A 15983-nucleotide genomic window follows, 5' to 3' on the forward strand; every position below is an offset into this window, starting at 1 on the left:
TGTAAGGTAACATTTTGCACCAATATGCCTCTGTTCAACGCGACAGATCACTTGGCGGGTCGCTGCTACACAGCGGAGTCTGAGATGAAGCCAAGAAGCCTCTGGCGTACTACAGCAGTGTTCCGCGGGTCAAAGTAACGGGGTTGGATCAATGCGTCAACGGTTTTTCTGGGATTCTCCCCTGATCAATTATTGTCTTCTACATTTAGGTTATCTTTTAAAACTAAAAATTACCCATTCATTTCCAACTATGCTCAAGCGGTATTTTTCCTTGTGAACTACACGAGGTGTTCATTTATTTGGTCAAGTGACGTCAATATTTCCCCGCTTTGTGACTAGCCACGTGTTCGGCCAGCCGGTTAGGCGAGGTCTGGTCTCCGTGATAGGCTGTCCCTCCCACAGCACGGCCTCGCTCAACACCTTTTACTAATCACGACAATGAAAGTAGATACATATGTTATCTCGTCAAAACAGCTACCCCCCCTTGATCTTACAGTGAGCGCTGGGGGCGCTTTAACACAAGAACAAAGGTAACTGCAGAAGGCCTATTTGAGATATATACAAGAGTTGTTATATTCTTGTACAGCCACTAGTACGCGTAGCGTTTCGGGCAGGTCCCTGGAATACGATCCCCTGCCGCGAAGAATCGTTTTTTCATCCAAGTACACAATTTACTGTTGCGTTAAACAGAGGCTACAGTTAAGGAATTGCGCCCAGTAAATCCTCCCCGGCCAGGATACGAACCCATGACATAGCGCTCGCGGAACGCCAGGAGAGTGTCTTACCACTACACCACGGAGACTGTTAATGGGCCTATTGGCCCATACGAGGCAGCTCCAATTTATAACCACCCAATCCAACTCCTATGCATGTCCAACCCAACATACTGCAAGACACACATGTAAAATCAAACCCATCTTTTTACACTACCGCTTTGTATGTTAAATATATGGTTTATTAAAGATGTCTTTGCACTATCGCAGTCTCTGATAAACGTCCCCGTGGTCCGGTCTCTGACCTGACCTCCTGGTCTCTTCAACCAAGCTGTAGAACGTACCTGCTCGCAGCCTGGCTGATCAGGTCAGCTTTAGTGACTTGAAATGACAATTACTCGACATTAAGCAAATGCTGTATTATGCAAACTAAAACTGGAATGCCGATTTTCGAGAATCGTAAGGTTGAATTATATAGGTGTACAGTCCCTGATGCAACCCTGTCGACCTCAAAAGAATGTCGTTTTTCGCTCGTATGCGTTACACAGGGCCAAAACTTGTACTAGAAAATGGAAGCAGGTCGCGAAATTGACGTACTGTCCCGTTTTCTGTTTTGGATCCTCAGGTAGGTTAGGAGAGGACACTTTATATCGACCGTTTTCTTGACGTTGGACAACCTTAGGATGGTGCTGGCCAGGTGGCGCAGTGGACTGTTCAACACTCCCCGCGCCTTACGAATCGGTTAGTCTAGGTTGGAGTCCTGGCCGGGGAAGGAGAGACTTGGCGTCAATCCACAACTGTTCACATGTGTTGACCCAGTAGTAACCGGGGACGTGACTGTAAAACTATTGACGGGTAGTGTTCCAGTGAAAACTCTAGGGTAAGGCTCACCACGAGCTATGAGAAGGGAAGGCTCTAACAGGTGCAGTAGTCTGTTCGTGTACTGTCACCTGCCAGGCTGGGCAGCCTCGCTCACTGCGACACACCATATCAATCTCTCGCACGACAGATCCAACCCCAAACCTTTTACCCGAGGGACAGTCACGCCCGTGATACGTGACAAACTTGCGAATATTAAAAAAAAAAAAAATTCAGAAACCTGAACATTGATACAGACAGTGTTGACAGAGCTCCTGCATCATTAATATGATCACAGGGCTGATGAAATTCATGTTGCATAAAAGGATTCAGAAAGAATATGATCCATTTTTACAAGATTCCTACAAGCAGCTGCGGTACTAGACGAACTGCTTGGAATGAGCATCAATGGAACAAGAACGTATGCAAGGAATGCACAATAGGGTAGGCTTAAGCATGAGGGCTTCAAGTCATTTCATCAGAAGATCGACAGTTTTGAAAAGTCAAGTCCACGTTCCAAAGCTCAACCCGACAAATTCTGACCAAGACTTGCATGATAAGCAGGCAGTATATACAAACTTTGTGACAAAACTTCATCACGAGATCACAGAAGCAAAACTCATGTCTGGCACACCTGCCGAAGTTATGACGGGAAGTCAATAATAGTATAACAAAAAATTATAGAAAAAGACTTGGCTGACTATCTTCCTGGATTGCCCAGAAAGTCTTCGTCACGGTTCCACAAGAGAGACTACAGCACAAACTTTTAGAACCAAACTGGAGTTTGATTCTAAAACTCCAGCTTTAGAATCAGATTGTTTTTTAAGAATCAGTTTTAGAATCAAAGTGCAGTATCTGGTGGCGTTACGGATCTGGACAAGAATAACGATTCTGAGGGAATTAAAGAGAGTACTATAGGGATCAACGCTAGGACCATACTGTTTGATAATTGTCGACATACATGAAACATTGAAGCTAATAATTAGGCAAATCAAAATAAAACCTTTTTTAACAAAGTCGATGAAAATTGAAATTACAAGTGATTACAAGTTGGAGAATAGATGCTATTCAGACGATAAAGTACAAAATAAGTGGAACTGAAAAGTAGACACTTCAAAATGAAACAAGAACCAGGGAATGAAACTTGTGACTAAGTGGAATGAGGTTGGAGAAATTAGACACAGCTTCAATGCGAAAACAAGATGAAATTATTGAATTAGCAGACACATATCTGGAAAAGCGGCGCTTGCACTGGGTAAGCGCACACAAAGAGTTATCCTAAACTGCTGGCAAGGGAATATGGCACAATACCCTCATGGCATGGCAAAAAAATATATCAATTGGCCATGACTTAGAACGTGGCGGCAATAATCAAGGATGATATGTGGCAAGTGGGAGGGGGGACGAGCCAAGTGGGTACAAGTGGGAGGGGGACGAGGCAAGTGGGTACAAGTGGGAGGGGGACGAGGCAAGTGGGTACAAGTGGGAGGGGACGAGCCAAGTGGGTACAAGTGGGAGGGGGACGAGGCAAGTGGGTACAAGTGGGAGGGGACGAGCCAAGTGGGTACAAGTGGGAGAGGACGAGGCAAGTGGGTACAAGTGGGAGGGGACGAGGCAAGTGGGAGGGGGACGAGCCAAGTGGGTACAAGTGGAGGGGACGAGGCAAGTGGGTACAAGTGGGAGGGGACGAGCCAAGTGGGTACAAGTGGGGGAGGGGGGACGAGGCAAGTGGGAGGGGACGAGCCAAGTGGGTACAAGTGGAGGGGGGGGGGACGAGGCAAGTGGGAGGGGACGAGCCAAGTGGGTACAAGTGGGGGAGGGGGGACGAGACAAGTGGGAGGGGACGAGCCAAGTGGGTACAAGTGGGGGAGGGGGGACGAGGCAAGTGGGGGAGGGGGGACGAGGCAAGTGGGAGGGGACGAGCCAAGTGGGTACAAGTGGGGGAGGGGGGACGAGGCAAGTGGGGGAGGGGGGACGAGGCAAGTGGGGGGGGGACGAGGCAAGTGGGAGGGGACGAGCCAAGTGGGTACAAGTGGAGGGGGGGGGGGGACGAGGCAAGTGGGAGGGGACGAGGCAAGTGGGAGGGGACGAGCCAAGTGGGTACAAGTGGAGGGGGGGGGACGAGGCAAGTGGGAGGGGGACGAGCCAAGTGGGTACAAGTGGGTACAAGTGGGAGGGGACGAGGCAAGTGGGTACAAGTGGGAGGGGACGAGGCAAGTGGGTACAAGTGGGAGGGGACGAGGCAAGTGGGTACAAGTGGGAGGGGACGAGGCAAGTGGGTACAAGTGGGGGAGGGGGGACGAGGCAAGTGGGAGGGGACGAGGCAAGTGGGTACAAGTGGAGGGGGGGGGACGAGGCAAGTGGGAGGGGACGAGCCAAGTGGGTACAAGTGGAGGGGGGGGACGAGCCAAGTGGGAGGGGACGAGGCAAGTGGGTACAAGTGGGAGGGGACGAGCCAAGTGGGTACAAGAGGGAGGGGACGAGCCAAGTGGGGTACAAGAGGGAGGGGACGAGCCAAGTGGGGTACAAGAGGGAGGGGACGAGCCAAGTGGGGTACAAGAGGGAGGGGACGAGCCAAGTGGGTACAAGAGGGAGGGGACGAGGCAAGTCATGGCTATCCCTCCCTCCCTCCCTCATGACCAGCTGTGACGTCATGCAGGTGCACCAACGGCCACGGACGGAGGTCGACACCCGCCCCCTCACTCAACTCTCACTTTCACTCTCCCCACCACCCCAGTATCCCTGCCCCACACACACTTACCACCACCTCTGCCCTCACCCTCCTGGTAAGCATGTCCATCAGAAGCATCAACGTTCCTTTGTCTCCTCGAGTGAGAAAAAAATATCCACAAACCATTTTAAATTTAATCATTCAAATATAAGCGCGTCACTTTAGCCTTCAATTCTCTCTAGTGAACTCTCACTGGCAAGAGGAAGCCACGAGCAGAACCTGGCCTGTGCAGCAGACTGTCCAGGGAGGACGGCGGGCCAGCCAGAGCTGAAGGCCTGCCGAGGGCGGAGTCCCGCAGCTGTGGGCGCGAGGAAGGGAAGACAGCCCAAGTAAACATTGCGCACTAGTTCATGGTGCCACTCTATCCTTGACTTATACTCGTGGGAGGGAGGAGGATGGGGCAACACATGCGTGCACACAAGCGCATGCATACAGCCCAAGCGCTTATGCTTGTAGTATATAACAACAGTAAAAGTATATGCCGTGCAGCTGACGCCTTTAACACCAACATTCGTCAAGAAAGGTACAGACAGCTGGAACTCAATTTACACGACCACAGCCCGCGGGAGAACCATCTGGCACACTACGGGATACTAGAAATCAAGCAAAGGAGAGCACAGTTGTATGTCAACAGTCGGTTTTAACTTATTGAAACATGATTCATACATCAGTGGATGAAAGGTTACGCACGCCATGGCTCAGGTTGTACCTGAATAGGAGTCTTGGAGTTTTCCTACTCCCCAAGCCCGGTCCGTGGCCAGGCTTAAGTTTTAAATATATCAAGGAAAACCAGACCACAAAACAGTGGATTTAAATTAGGACAGTTTAAATTTAAAAAGAAAATAAATAACCTGAATAGCCAGCATGGACCAGTAGGCCTTGTACGGTCTCTGTACTAGTCTGTACCGTCACGCAGGATCTGTAGACAATCAAAAGTTAGTTGCTGTTCTAAATCAAAGTCTAAATACGATCATATTAGACACTAGCTGATAAATGTTTATCGTATACCGACCTTCATCAACACCTCTAAAACATGCCTAATCAGTTAGGTTGTAATTCATTAAAACACTGCGAGCAGCGGCGTCTAAGTTTGGTTGACCAGACTACAAACCAGGCCAGACCGTTGGGGAGGGGGGGGGGATGATCCTCGGAACCACCTCACCTTACCCATACACTTGCTTTTATAACATCTGCATTAATGACGCTACGACAGCCCCGCTCCTGTGCCAGGTAAGTCCACAACGGGCTCACCATAGCCCGTGCTACTTGGAACTTTGTTCCGAGTGACTAAATCTATAACAACAATGACGCTACCTTAGACTGCATGAAGGGTAGATCCGAGCGTGTCAAGAATAAGGTGGTGGGGGGGGGGAGAGGGGGGCAGGTGGATGGTAAAGTTTTTAGTAGCACGTCAAGGGTGGATTAGTTGAGTTGCTCATCCTGTTGTGTGAATGAGGTTGAGTTAGTTGGCAGAACACCAACACGTGGTTATCGACGCAGTGCCACCGAGGCACTGAAAATCACAAGCAGGGCAAAAGATCACTAGTTCTAAAGCTGGTTTAAATATGCAAAAATAAGGCCACTCTGGTCAACAGGATACCAAGTATATTGGCAGTACTGGTTCAGCTGGCCACGCTGCAAAGGACAAAACATCGTAGGCCTACATGCCCCTGAAGGGTCATGTATAGGCCCAAGAGGTGCCCTTGAAGGCACATGTAGGTTGCAAGGTAGTATGCAGTGCCCAATCCGTAGACGCCACGCCCTAACCTCCCCCCCCCCCACCTGCCCGAGGGCAAACTTCCAGCACGAGATTGGAAGACAAGCACGACCACCATGGTGAAGAACATGTATAAATGCTCAGACATTTTACATTTGAGCAGCATTTTTTCGTTTTAACCTTCGTTCAGAGTCCATTCCTCCCTGAGGATGGCCTGACCAACCAGGCTGTTGATGTTCGTGGAATGAAAATGTGTATGGTTTCAAGATAAGCAATTTTAATCCCAACCTTTTATTTCATGGTCCTTTTCCAAAGCAACTCGCAGCGTTTTCCTCTGTTGATCGTTATCTATACATGTCAGGAAGAACTAAGCCTTGTTTAACCGTCTCGTCACTAAACTTTCCTAAGTAATCGTCCTGTGAACTGGTATTTAACTCAAAAGCGTTCTCTGGTCTCTTAATAAAAATGTCGTACCCTTAGTCTTCCTTTCCTTCCATGTTTTATAGCTGTATATTTATCTGATAAAGCTAACTTCCCCCCCTCCCCCCATTCCCCTCACATTCTCTATCATAGCCCAATCCAACCTCTCACACATCCTCCCCTGGAAAAACTTACCCCTCACTACTTAAAACCCCAGCTAAGCGGGGTTTGAAAGCTCTTCAAACTTGAATCATGGAAACATATGGTCCAACATGTGGTCCCCCCCCACCCCCACCTCGTGTGCTAAGGTAGTTTGCACCTACATCAGTCATCTGTCTTCCCAGCTGACTTCAAACTTTCCCTTCTTGGAAACCTGCTTGTGTCTAACCTGTCCTGAAGAGGCGTGACCGTTCTAAGCCCCTTTTGAACAGTCTCTACATTAAACTCTTCCATACGCGTGTACAAGATTGTCACTTTTTTAGCTAAACGAACTCTGTAGTTCAGTTCCTCAACCCATTATATATGCCTCTAACCCTTTTCACCACCGTTCACCGGATGGGTATGGGGTGTATAATACATCAATCAAAAATCAATCTCGTGTAGATTGTTTTACAGATTCGTTTACAGATTCTCCGACAACCAGAAGGGGGTTTCGCAGACACGTTCTACTGGCGACGTCTTACATCACTTGAATATTACATCACTTCATTTCATGGTCACTGTACTTTTAGCCATCATCGTGAAGTGATTTCGGGGCTTAGCGTCCCCGCGGCCCGGTCCTCGACCAGGCCTCCTTTTTTGTTACACCCCCCCCCCCAAGTAAGCAGCCTGTAGCAGGTGTCCAGCAGTTTCAGGGATAAACTCTCTGGTACACCAAGTGGTACACCAAGTGGTACACCCCACTAAGATCTTCTCGATCCGGCACCGGAAATCTATCATCGCTGAACATCCCGTTTTCCTTCTGTCCGCTGGATGGTGTTGTCAATACGTGAATAACAACAGGTAAAGACCAAAATAATGATAAGAGAAGGATAGTGAGAAGAGAAGAAAGCGCGTCGAAAAATAGCGGGAAAAGGGAATCGGCATTTTGTCCTGTACTTCAAAAGTACAGTCGCCGACTGCTGTATTAGGGAGTATGAAGTGCACCAAAATCGACAAACACCTCCAAAGAATACCTGATCAACCAGGCTGTGATTCATACGTCAGGCTGCGAGCAGCCGTATCCAACAGCCTGGTTGACCAGACTACCAACCAGGGAGGCCTGGTCGGAAACCGGGCCGCGGTGCCATTGATCTCCGGAAGCTACACAAGGTAAGAACCTAAGTGGAGACAAACGCCATACAGCGTCAAATATAGACAAAAGGTTGCTGGAACCTCGACACCCCTGGCCCAGTCAAGTGAAGGTTGACGGGCAGGGCTCAAGCCCAACTGGACGGGCACCTAGACTACCCCCATGCCCATACCTGCCCACAAGCACTACCACGCCTAAACCTGCCCACCTGGTGATACCCACTACCCCCCATACCCACACTTAAACATGTCCAAACTGTTAACTTGAAACGAATGCAAAAAGGAAAACTAGTTTCAGGGATAAATACAAAATACGATTCACCATTATTAATTTTACATACTGCAAACTAATCTTTATAAAATGCGCTTACAAAACGGGGCAAGTCTAGCCTCTACCAGCACTTTATTTGCAGTTCAATATTGTTGGTTTCTTATCCCGAACGTCAGCCATAATCATCCTGTTGGAGACTGGCGAGACTCGCAGTCAGCTGTTAATAGTAAACATTTGTGCTCAACTTCCCTCGTTCTTACATCGGGAAGCCAAAATCAACCCTGCGAGTGTCCTGGGAGAAGACTATGCTGCCTGGGGCTAGACACGCCCCTCACCTGTCCTATTAACACCTGCTGCACTACCAAACAATCATTAAATTTCCCTTATCATCCTACACCTACCCTAGCCTTTCATTTCTACTCTCACTACACCTCCCCCTCCAACACACACTTACACCAAATCACACACAGAAATCACAATAGCGTGATGTATCAAATGAACAAATCCACAAGGGCCGTGACGAGGATTCTAACTTGCGTCCGAGAGCATCCCAGACGCTGCCTTAATCGACTGAGCAACGACATGGTAAAAAGAGTTGAAACCGAAGTTCTACTGAACTTGCTGGATTCTGCAGCCTCTCCGAGACACAAATCAGAGTTTTACACAACTATGTAACAGGATTTACATTACAGGATTTACACGAATCCTCGTCACGGCCCTTGTTGATTTGTACACCAAATCCCTTTTTTCGCGCTTAACCGCCCTTCACCCTACACCACAAGCACTGCACCTACGCCACACTAAACTCACCCCCTCACCCTAAACCTGGAGCCTTAAGTACAAACAGGAATGAGCGGAACCTGGTCGGCATCTTCATCATTCTCAAATTAAATAACTAAGATTGAAAGCGTAGTACATGAGCAGTGGAGGTTGTTCCAAGCTTGAACAAGTGTACAAGTGTGCAGCTCTACAGCCACAGGTGCTCGGCAGTTCTGAGCACACCTGTGCCTCGCTGACTCACTTGATAGGCGCACACGCGTGCGCACACCCGCCCATGGTTTCTTTACAAAGTAGGGCAGGAACCATCTTAAGAAGATTCATGCATATACCAAACATACCAATAATTTCAGAAATGCATTTCGTAAAACTTAGACAGGATAACTCGTCTTGTAACTGCAATTAGGCAACATACACGCCTAGAGACGTCGGGCAGCGTTTTATTAGTACAAGAGTTACGAAAATGTAATGAACTGTACGGGGCTACAGAAGCCAACTCGGCATAACATTTCAGAAATAAATACGATAGAAATTTAGGTCGGCTAGAAAGGCTAGGTCGGCTAGAAAGGCGAGGCCCAGGAGCTGGAGTTTAATCGTTCAAGCACAAACTAGTAAAACACATGAACCTGCACAGATGTACTGCGACTGGCAACAAGTGACAGCGCGCGCACACAGAAGTACACAGACTTGTATGGTGACCCAAATTCACAGTAGCATCTGCAAGTGAGACAGACAGACAACAGCATTTAACTATCTACACTACACCATCCCCACACCACTGCGCGGTTGATGACATCAGCTACAAATGTTCACGTGTTTTTTTTATTACTATTTATCTATTTGCAAGTATTTTTTAAATGCCTATGCGTTACTATGTTCAAGAAGGATAACTGGAGTAGAGAAGATGAAGCAGCAGTTTCAGAGCCGTTTCTATCTGATGAATGAATGAATGACGATGATGTATCCTGCAGTACACTAGGGCGAAACTGCACATGGCCTACTGACCAATACGGGTTCGCTTTATATTCAACTACACCCACTTATACACACGTCTAACCTACCCCCCCCCCCCCCTCCCACCCCAAAAAACGGCCACCAAGCCAAGTGTACAATTTTGTTATAGCAAGGCCAAATGTGTAGTGCCGTCACCCTGGTGCCACACTACACACAGCGTCATCCAGCACACCACCATCAAGCAGGCCAGGGCCTAAAAAAACAAGTTCAACAGGGAAGAGAGAGAGAGGAACAGCAAATAACATGATTGAATTCATATCCCTGTAATGTACAAGTCAGCAGTTCATCCCACTCAGTATATGAACGAGAAAAATAAACCTCTGATTCAACTACAACTAAAGATGACTAGCACTCCGTGTGAAGAATTGAAACTGTTGATAGATGTTTAATTGCCAAATGGCCTCCCTTCGAAGAGAGCAACAGTGCGAGTACTGTACTGGTTTTGGAGATGGGTGGTGGTTTTAGATTCAGCTATTGGGAACAAAAAGTTACAAGTAGCACGGGCTATGGTGAACCCGTAGTGGACTTACCTGGCACAGGAGCGGGGCTGTACGTGTGTATGGCTTTGGAGTTATTTAACCTCGTCTCTATAACCTTACAACTCCGACGGATCTAGGCTGTGCTGTAGTCCGGTAGGGATGAGAGGGGAGGGGATAGGGAAATGTGTGTGTGTGGGGGGGGGGGGAGGGGAGGGGAGCTGTGAACGAGGGCGGTGTTAAGTGATGGCGAACTAACTAGGCCGAGGCACACTTGCTACCTCTTCTCTTTTCTCCATCTGTTCCATTTTAAAATGTACACTTAACTGGGATTATGGTGAAATTGTACACGAGGAATCGACAAATCCAGTTTTCAGATGGTCAAAACCGTTATATTGCTATGTTGTATTAGCTTAGGTCAGGCTATGTTAGGCGCTTACTTTAGAGATGAATACGCTGGCGAAGGATGTAGGAGTGTAGTTGTGTAGGATGCGACTTTTAACCGTGTAGAACACCTGTAAATTCGCAGTTATCAAGTATTGGACCTTATAACATGTTACACTCGTCAATATATGTGTGTGTATAAACCTTCAACTAGACAGTTCTCACCCTAGCCTCCAGAACCGTTGGCGACTTCATCTTGTCATCACCATAAAATGTTGCCTGGGAAATCTGCAGTAATGTTGTCGCAGTGGAACACCAGCACCCATTCTCCATCCTCTCGCCCATATTACCAGGCAGCCTCGTGGCAACATTCCTCCATCACACCTTAGTTTCGCCTCTTATTACAATGTGTGGGTGTTTCTCTCCCCCCTCCCCCCCTCTCTCCGCATTACTATCCCCGTATCTGGAAGTCCATCTACATTCATTACGTGAATGCAAATTCGTTTACTTGACTGCAGTAGCTGTCGGGAAGGAGTAGAGGTTCGGTTGTTCCAAACCCAATCCTTGGGAGGAAAGGGGGGAATGTTGAACTAGTCATTCATATTTGACCCGTTGGGTAGATTTCTAGATAGCAACATAGTGAGTTCACCCCCACCCAGTGTTGTACTCCGTTGCAGGCCTTGCCGGTTCCGCTTGGGCACTGTTTCCTCGTCCGCTTGTGCTGGGTGTGTACGCGTCAGGAGGATACCTGGGGCATGCCTGTAGAGGGTTCTGGGAGTTCCTACTTGTACCTGCGAGATTGAGCTTCCGCTGTTGGACAATTCTTCAATATATGTAGATTATTTCATACGGCAAGTATAAATGATATGATAAGATGTAACAAAGTAATTATTTTTATTGATATAAAAAATACAGTAATAGGTCCACGTAAAATTGGGTTTGTGTAGAATTTTACTTTTGTCCGTTCGGTTGGTTTAGGTGTATTTACATTCAAGTCTGGCAGTGGAAATATGCTTCAAACTTTGAATATATATCATTCTAAAAGTACAACCATGACAACCAGGTGCTTATGTAAGCCAAATGAGCATTCTGAAGTGCCGTGGTCCAGCCAGAGCGCAATGCTAGAGTTGACGACATTCCCAGCGCCAGGAAGTAGCCTATGCTGGCCCAGCCTTTCAAACTGGTAAACTTTCAGAGTTGGTAAACATGTGAAAAGGTCTCGCCACAAGCCTATATATATCTACTAGAACCAACACTACTCTAGGAGGAGGCATATTCTATCTATTCTGGAATAGGCTGATCTATATTCTACCCAAACTTCCCAACAGCAGCACACTGAATGTACCAAAAAAGTCGTCAGTATTTATCTTACACCTGACGACGCAAAGCTGGTGTGGGATTTAAATATTTTTAACTACGAAAAATGACCGTAGTATAACAAACTGCGGTGATGGAACCAATTAATATTTATTAATTGAAGAAATGTATCAAGCCCACCTATAACACACAGCACATAACTGGGCAAAAAAAAGTAAATCCAAGACGCGTCACCTTGACAACTACAATAAAGTTTTTATACACGGCAGAAAAACTGGACCATCTGAAAGTGACACCCCCCCGCAACCCCAAGCCAAGTCTATCTTTCTCCCACGCCTCATACCGACGGACTAGTTACATCAACTAAAAAAAGGCTTAAACTTAATTAGTATAAACATTATACCTAATCATGCCTTGAGAAGACCCATTATTTGTTTTCGAGTGGATATACATGGGCCGCTATCTCTAAAAATGGATGGTTAGGATTCCTCCTAGTTATCAATATTTACTACAGAAATCTTAGTGACAAAGCTAAGCAAACTGGTAAGCCAAACAATTTTGTAGGCAAGTAGGTTCATATGTATTTACATAAATAGGTAAGTGGGTCGATGATTATAGACAACACGCCCCAGAAGTGCTGCTGGGGCAGCCGTGTGTAGGATGGGGAGAGGGAGGAGACCTTGCATTAATGGACTACGTGCAGCTGGACCAGACAATCTCCACCACTGTCGACCCAAGTGAAAACTAGAGAAGGGCTATCACCAGCCGGTGTTCCCCTTCCCTCATATTTTACACGAAAAAATAAGTCAAAACATAAAATACATATTTAAGACATACGAGTTACATGCTTCACCCACAGGTGGGTAAGAGACGCAAGAACTTGCGTAAAGGTCAACCCAGAGCTATGTAAAACAATGGGAAGAGTTCCGCAGGGGTCAGGGGTGCCGCAGGGGTCAGGGGTGCCGCAGCACCCTAGCGATGAAACAGTCACACTGGGCCAGTATTCAACAAGCATTTACGCATCTAGTTACGAACCTGTACATCTTTTTTCAATCTTTGACGGAGTTGTTTACATTAAACAGTATACGAGCATTAAAACTTGCTAATCAAGTATTATAAACAGTCTGATAGTGCTTCGGAGGTGCTTCTGTTTAATGTAAACAAAGCCACTAGGGATTAAGGAAAGATGTACAGGGGCCAGATTCACGAAAGCACTTACGAACCTGTTCATCTTTTCTTAATCTTTGGCGGCTTTGTTTACAATTATTAAACAGTTAATGAGCTCCGAATCACCAGGAGGCTGTTTATAACAATAACAACAGTTGATTGGGAAGTTTTCATGTTTGTAATCTGTTTAATAAATGGAACCAAAGCTGTCAAAGATTGAGGAAAGATGTACACGTTCGTAAGTGCTTGCGTAAGTGCTTTCGTGAATCTGGCCCCAGGTTCGTGAGTACTTGTGTAACTGCTTGATGAAGTCTGGATTGTATCTGAATGGGGTTCTACTCTAAGCCCGGCCCGGGGCCAGGCTCTTACTTGTGAGAGCTTGGTCCAACAGGCTGTTGCTTGAGTGCTCGCAAGCCCACATATGTCCACTACAACCCAGTTGGTCAGGCATTGCTCGCAAAAAAAACTATCCAGTTTTTTCTTTAAGACTTCCAAAGTTGTTCCGGCAATATTCCTTATACTTGCTGGGAGGATATCGAACAGCAGAGGACCTCTGATGTTTAGAGTGTTCTCTGATCTGAGCCCATGGATTCGATCAGAGTTGTTGATTTGTAGAACCAATTATCGCGTAACGTAGTGGAGGTGGGGTCCTTCCATTGTTTCAAACGTGGGTTGGACATGTATGAGTAGGATTGGGTGGTTATAAATAGCTCCGCCTCGTATGGGCCAATAGGCCTTCTGCAGTTACCTGTATTCTTATGTTCTATGGCACCCCAGTTCTTCACTGGCTCTTGGTCTGCATTTCCTTCCATATCGATTACTCCAGCATGTTTTACTGTGCAAATTAGGGACCTGGCCCTTCCAGTATTTGTCATGTACCGTATATATAATTTGCTACTCTTTTCCTTCTCCATTCTAGTCAGCACATTTTTGAGAGCTTTGAGACGATTCCAATAATTTAGGTACTTTATCCTGTCTATGCGTACCGTAAATGTTCTCTGTGTTCCCTCTATTTAATTCTCTCCTGCTCTGAAGGGAGAAGTGAGTATCGAGCAGTACTCAAGGCGGGACAGCACAAGTAATTAGAATAGTATTAGCACTAATGGGATCCCTGGATTTAAAGGTTCTTATAATACATCCTATCATTTGTCTAGCTGACTCTGTATGTACTATGTTGTGCCCCCAAAACGTTAGGTTGTCAGAGGCGGGACCAGAGCTGAAGCTTAACTTCTGCAGGCCTATGCCTGTTGGCGTCATTTATATTTATCTCCTGTTAAAACAACCGTGTATTAATCTTTAGTCAATTTTTCATCATGCAAACCAAGAATCTATATTTCTATCGGACTTGCCTTCAAGTTTATGAACAAAAAACAACCGACTGGCGTGTGATACCTACTGTGTGCAGCCTTGAAATCGTCTACACTTACTGATAAAAACCCAACCGGTATTACCAGACGTGAAAATGTCGCGCGCACATCACTTACCATGACCACCTTAGGCATCAACCAACTGAAGGCAGCACAAAACTCTACACCTCACTCGCGGGATACTACTGAGAACCCGTCATAGCATCACCGACCACAGGGCAACACCAAGAGCACACCGCAAAAACACAAAAAAAGGCTTGGCGAACGAGCATTTCCGGTGGGATTACCTGACGAGCCTTAGGGACCACAGCCTGTTGCGCGGGTTTTTATCGAGGTGGATTCTAGGCAAGCAACCAGAAACCTGGCTGGTGTTTGGGGTCGGGCAAAACGCCGAGAGTGAAAGTTGTGAGGCTTCTTGCACACGCGGCCCTCATCCCTACCCATCCCCAACCCACCCACCCACACTAGCGGAAGCTACATTAATGTTTGTATACCTTTGGGTTTTTTTTCAAATGTGCAGTTTTGCTATTTTATCACCTCGTCAAAATAATATATATCGTAATATATCACAAAATTGCAGCAGCATTACCAACATCCAGTCTAAAATTTCAGAACACTAAGTAAACAGTCTAAACAATAACATTTTAAGGTCAAACTTTGCAATATTAATTTTTGGGTCAAGTCGAACAGGGATGTCAACCTTTTTATCATATTATATCACCAAGAGGAAAACCAAGACAACGAACCGGCACTTGATAACCATTTCCTATAACTTGGATCACTGCAGGAGGCCTGGTCGGGGACCGGACCGCGGAGAAGTTGAGCCCCGAAATCATCGCAAGGTCAGGCACCAATATTAATAATTTTATTTATAGCCTAGCAATAAGTAGCCTTTCTAAATTTACTTATATACCCAAAACTCTCAGCCTGAGTATTTTAACTATGCTCAAAGAGGTCAAAATTAGGTTTTGCAGGTATACAATAATTTATAATTCTAAATTCTTATGTGCAGCTCTTTTACCGCTTTATATAATTAAAATTACAGTACGTATAAATGGACGAGTCTAATATGTATTATTCACTACTATGAACCATATCCGAGGAGAAAGAAGGCAGTGACTTTTCTTCACGTTTTGCACACCCTTATACCACAAATTTAGAACCTTGTGCCATAGAAACAGAACAGGAGCACACACTGCCCCGCTCCTGTGCCAGGTAAGTCCACAACGGGCTCACCATAGCCCGTGCTACTTGCAACTTGTTCCGAGTAGCTGAATCTTTAACAGAGAACCTTTGTGCCATAGAAACCTCCAACCTTTGTGCCATAGAAACCGCCAACCTTTGTGCCATAGAAACCGACAACCTTTGTGCCATAGAAACCGACAACCTTTGTGCCATAGAAACCGACAACCTTTGTGCCATAGAAACCGACAACCTTTGTGCCATAGAAACCGACAACCTTTGTGCCATAGAAACCGACA

The 15983-nt window shown here is 46.4% G+C and overlaps 1 protein-coding gene across 5 annotated transcripts in view; it reads right to left on the minus strand.

Moving 5' to 3' along the window:
- Positions 1 to 15983, minus strand: part of Myo61F (Myosin 61F) — a 123083-nt gene that overhangs the window by 78061 nt on the left and 29039 nt on the right. The window contains exon 1 of one of the 5 annotated variants that reach the window (XM_069321689.1): positions 5154 to 5221. The exons of the other annotated variants lie outside the window; for them this stretch is intronic. The gene's annotated coding sequence lies outside the window, so the exon portion shown is untranslated. Of the gene's footprint in view, positions 1 to 5153; positions 5222 to 15983 lie in introns of those variants that run through there. 5 annotated transcript variants of the gene reach the window in all.

The sequence above is a fragment of the Procambarus clarkii genome, chromosome 10 (assembly GCF_040958095.1).
Source record: "Procambarus clarkii isolate CNS0578487 chromosome 10, FALCON_Pclarkii_2.0, whole genome shotgun sequence".
Lineage (NCBI taxonomy): Eukaryota > Metazoa > Arthropoda > Malacostraca > Decapoda > Cambaridae > Procambarus > Procambarus clarkii.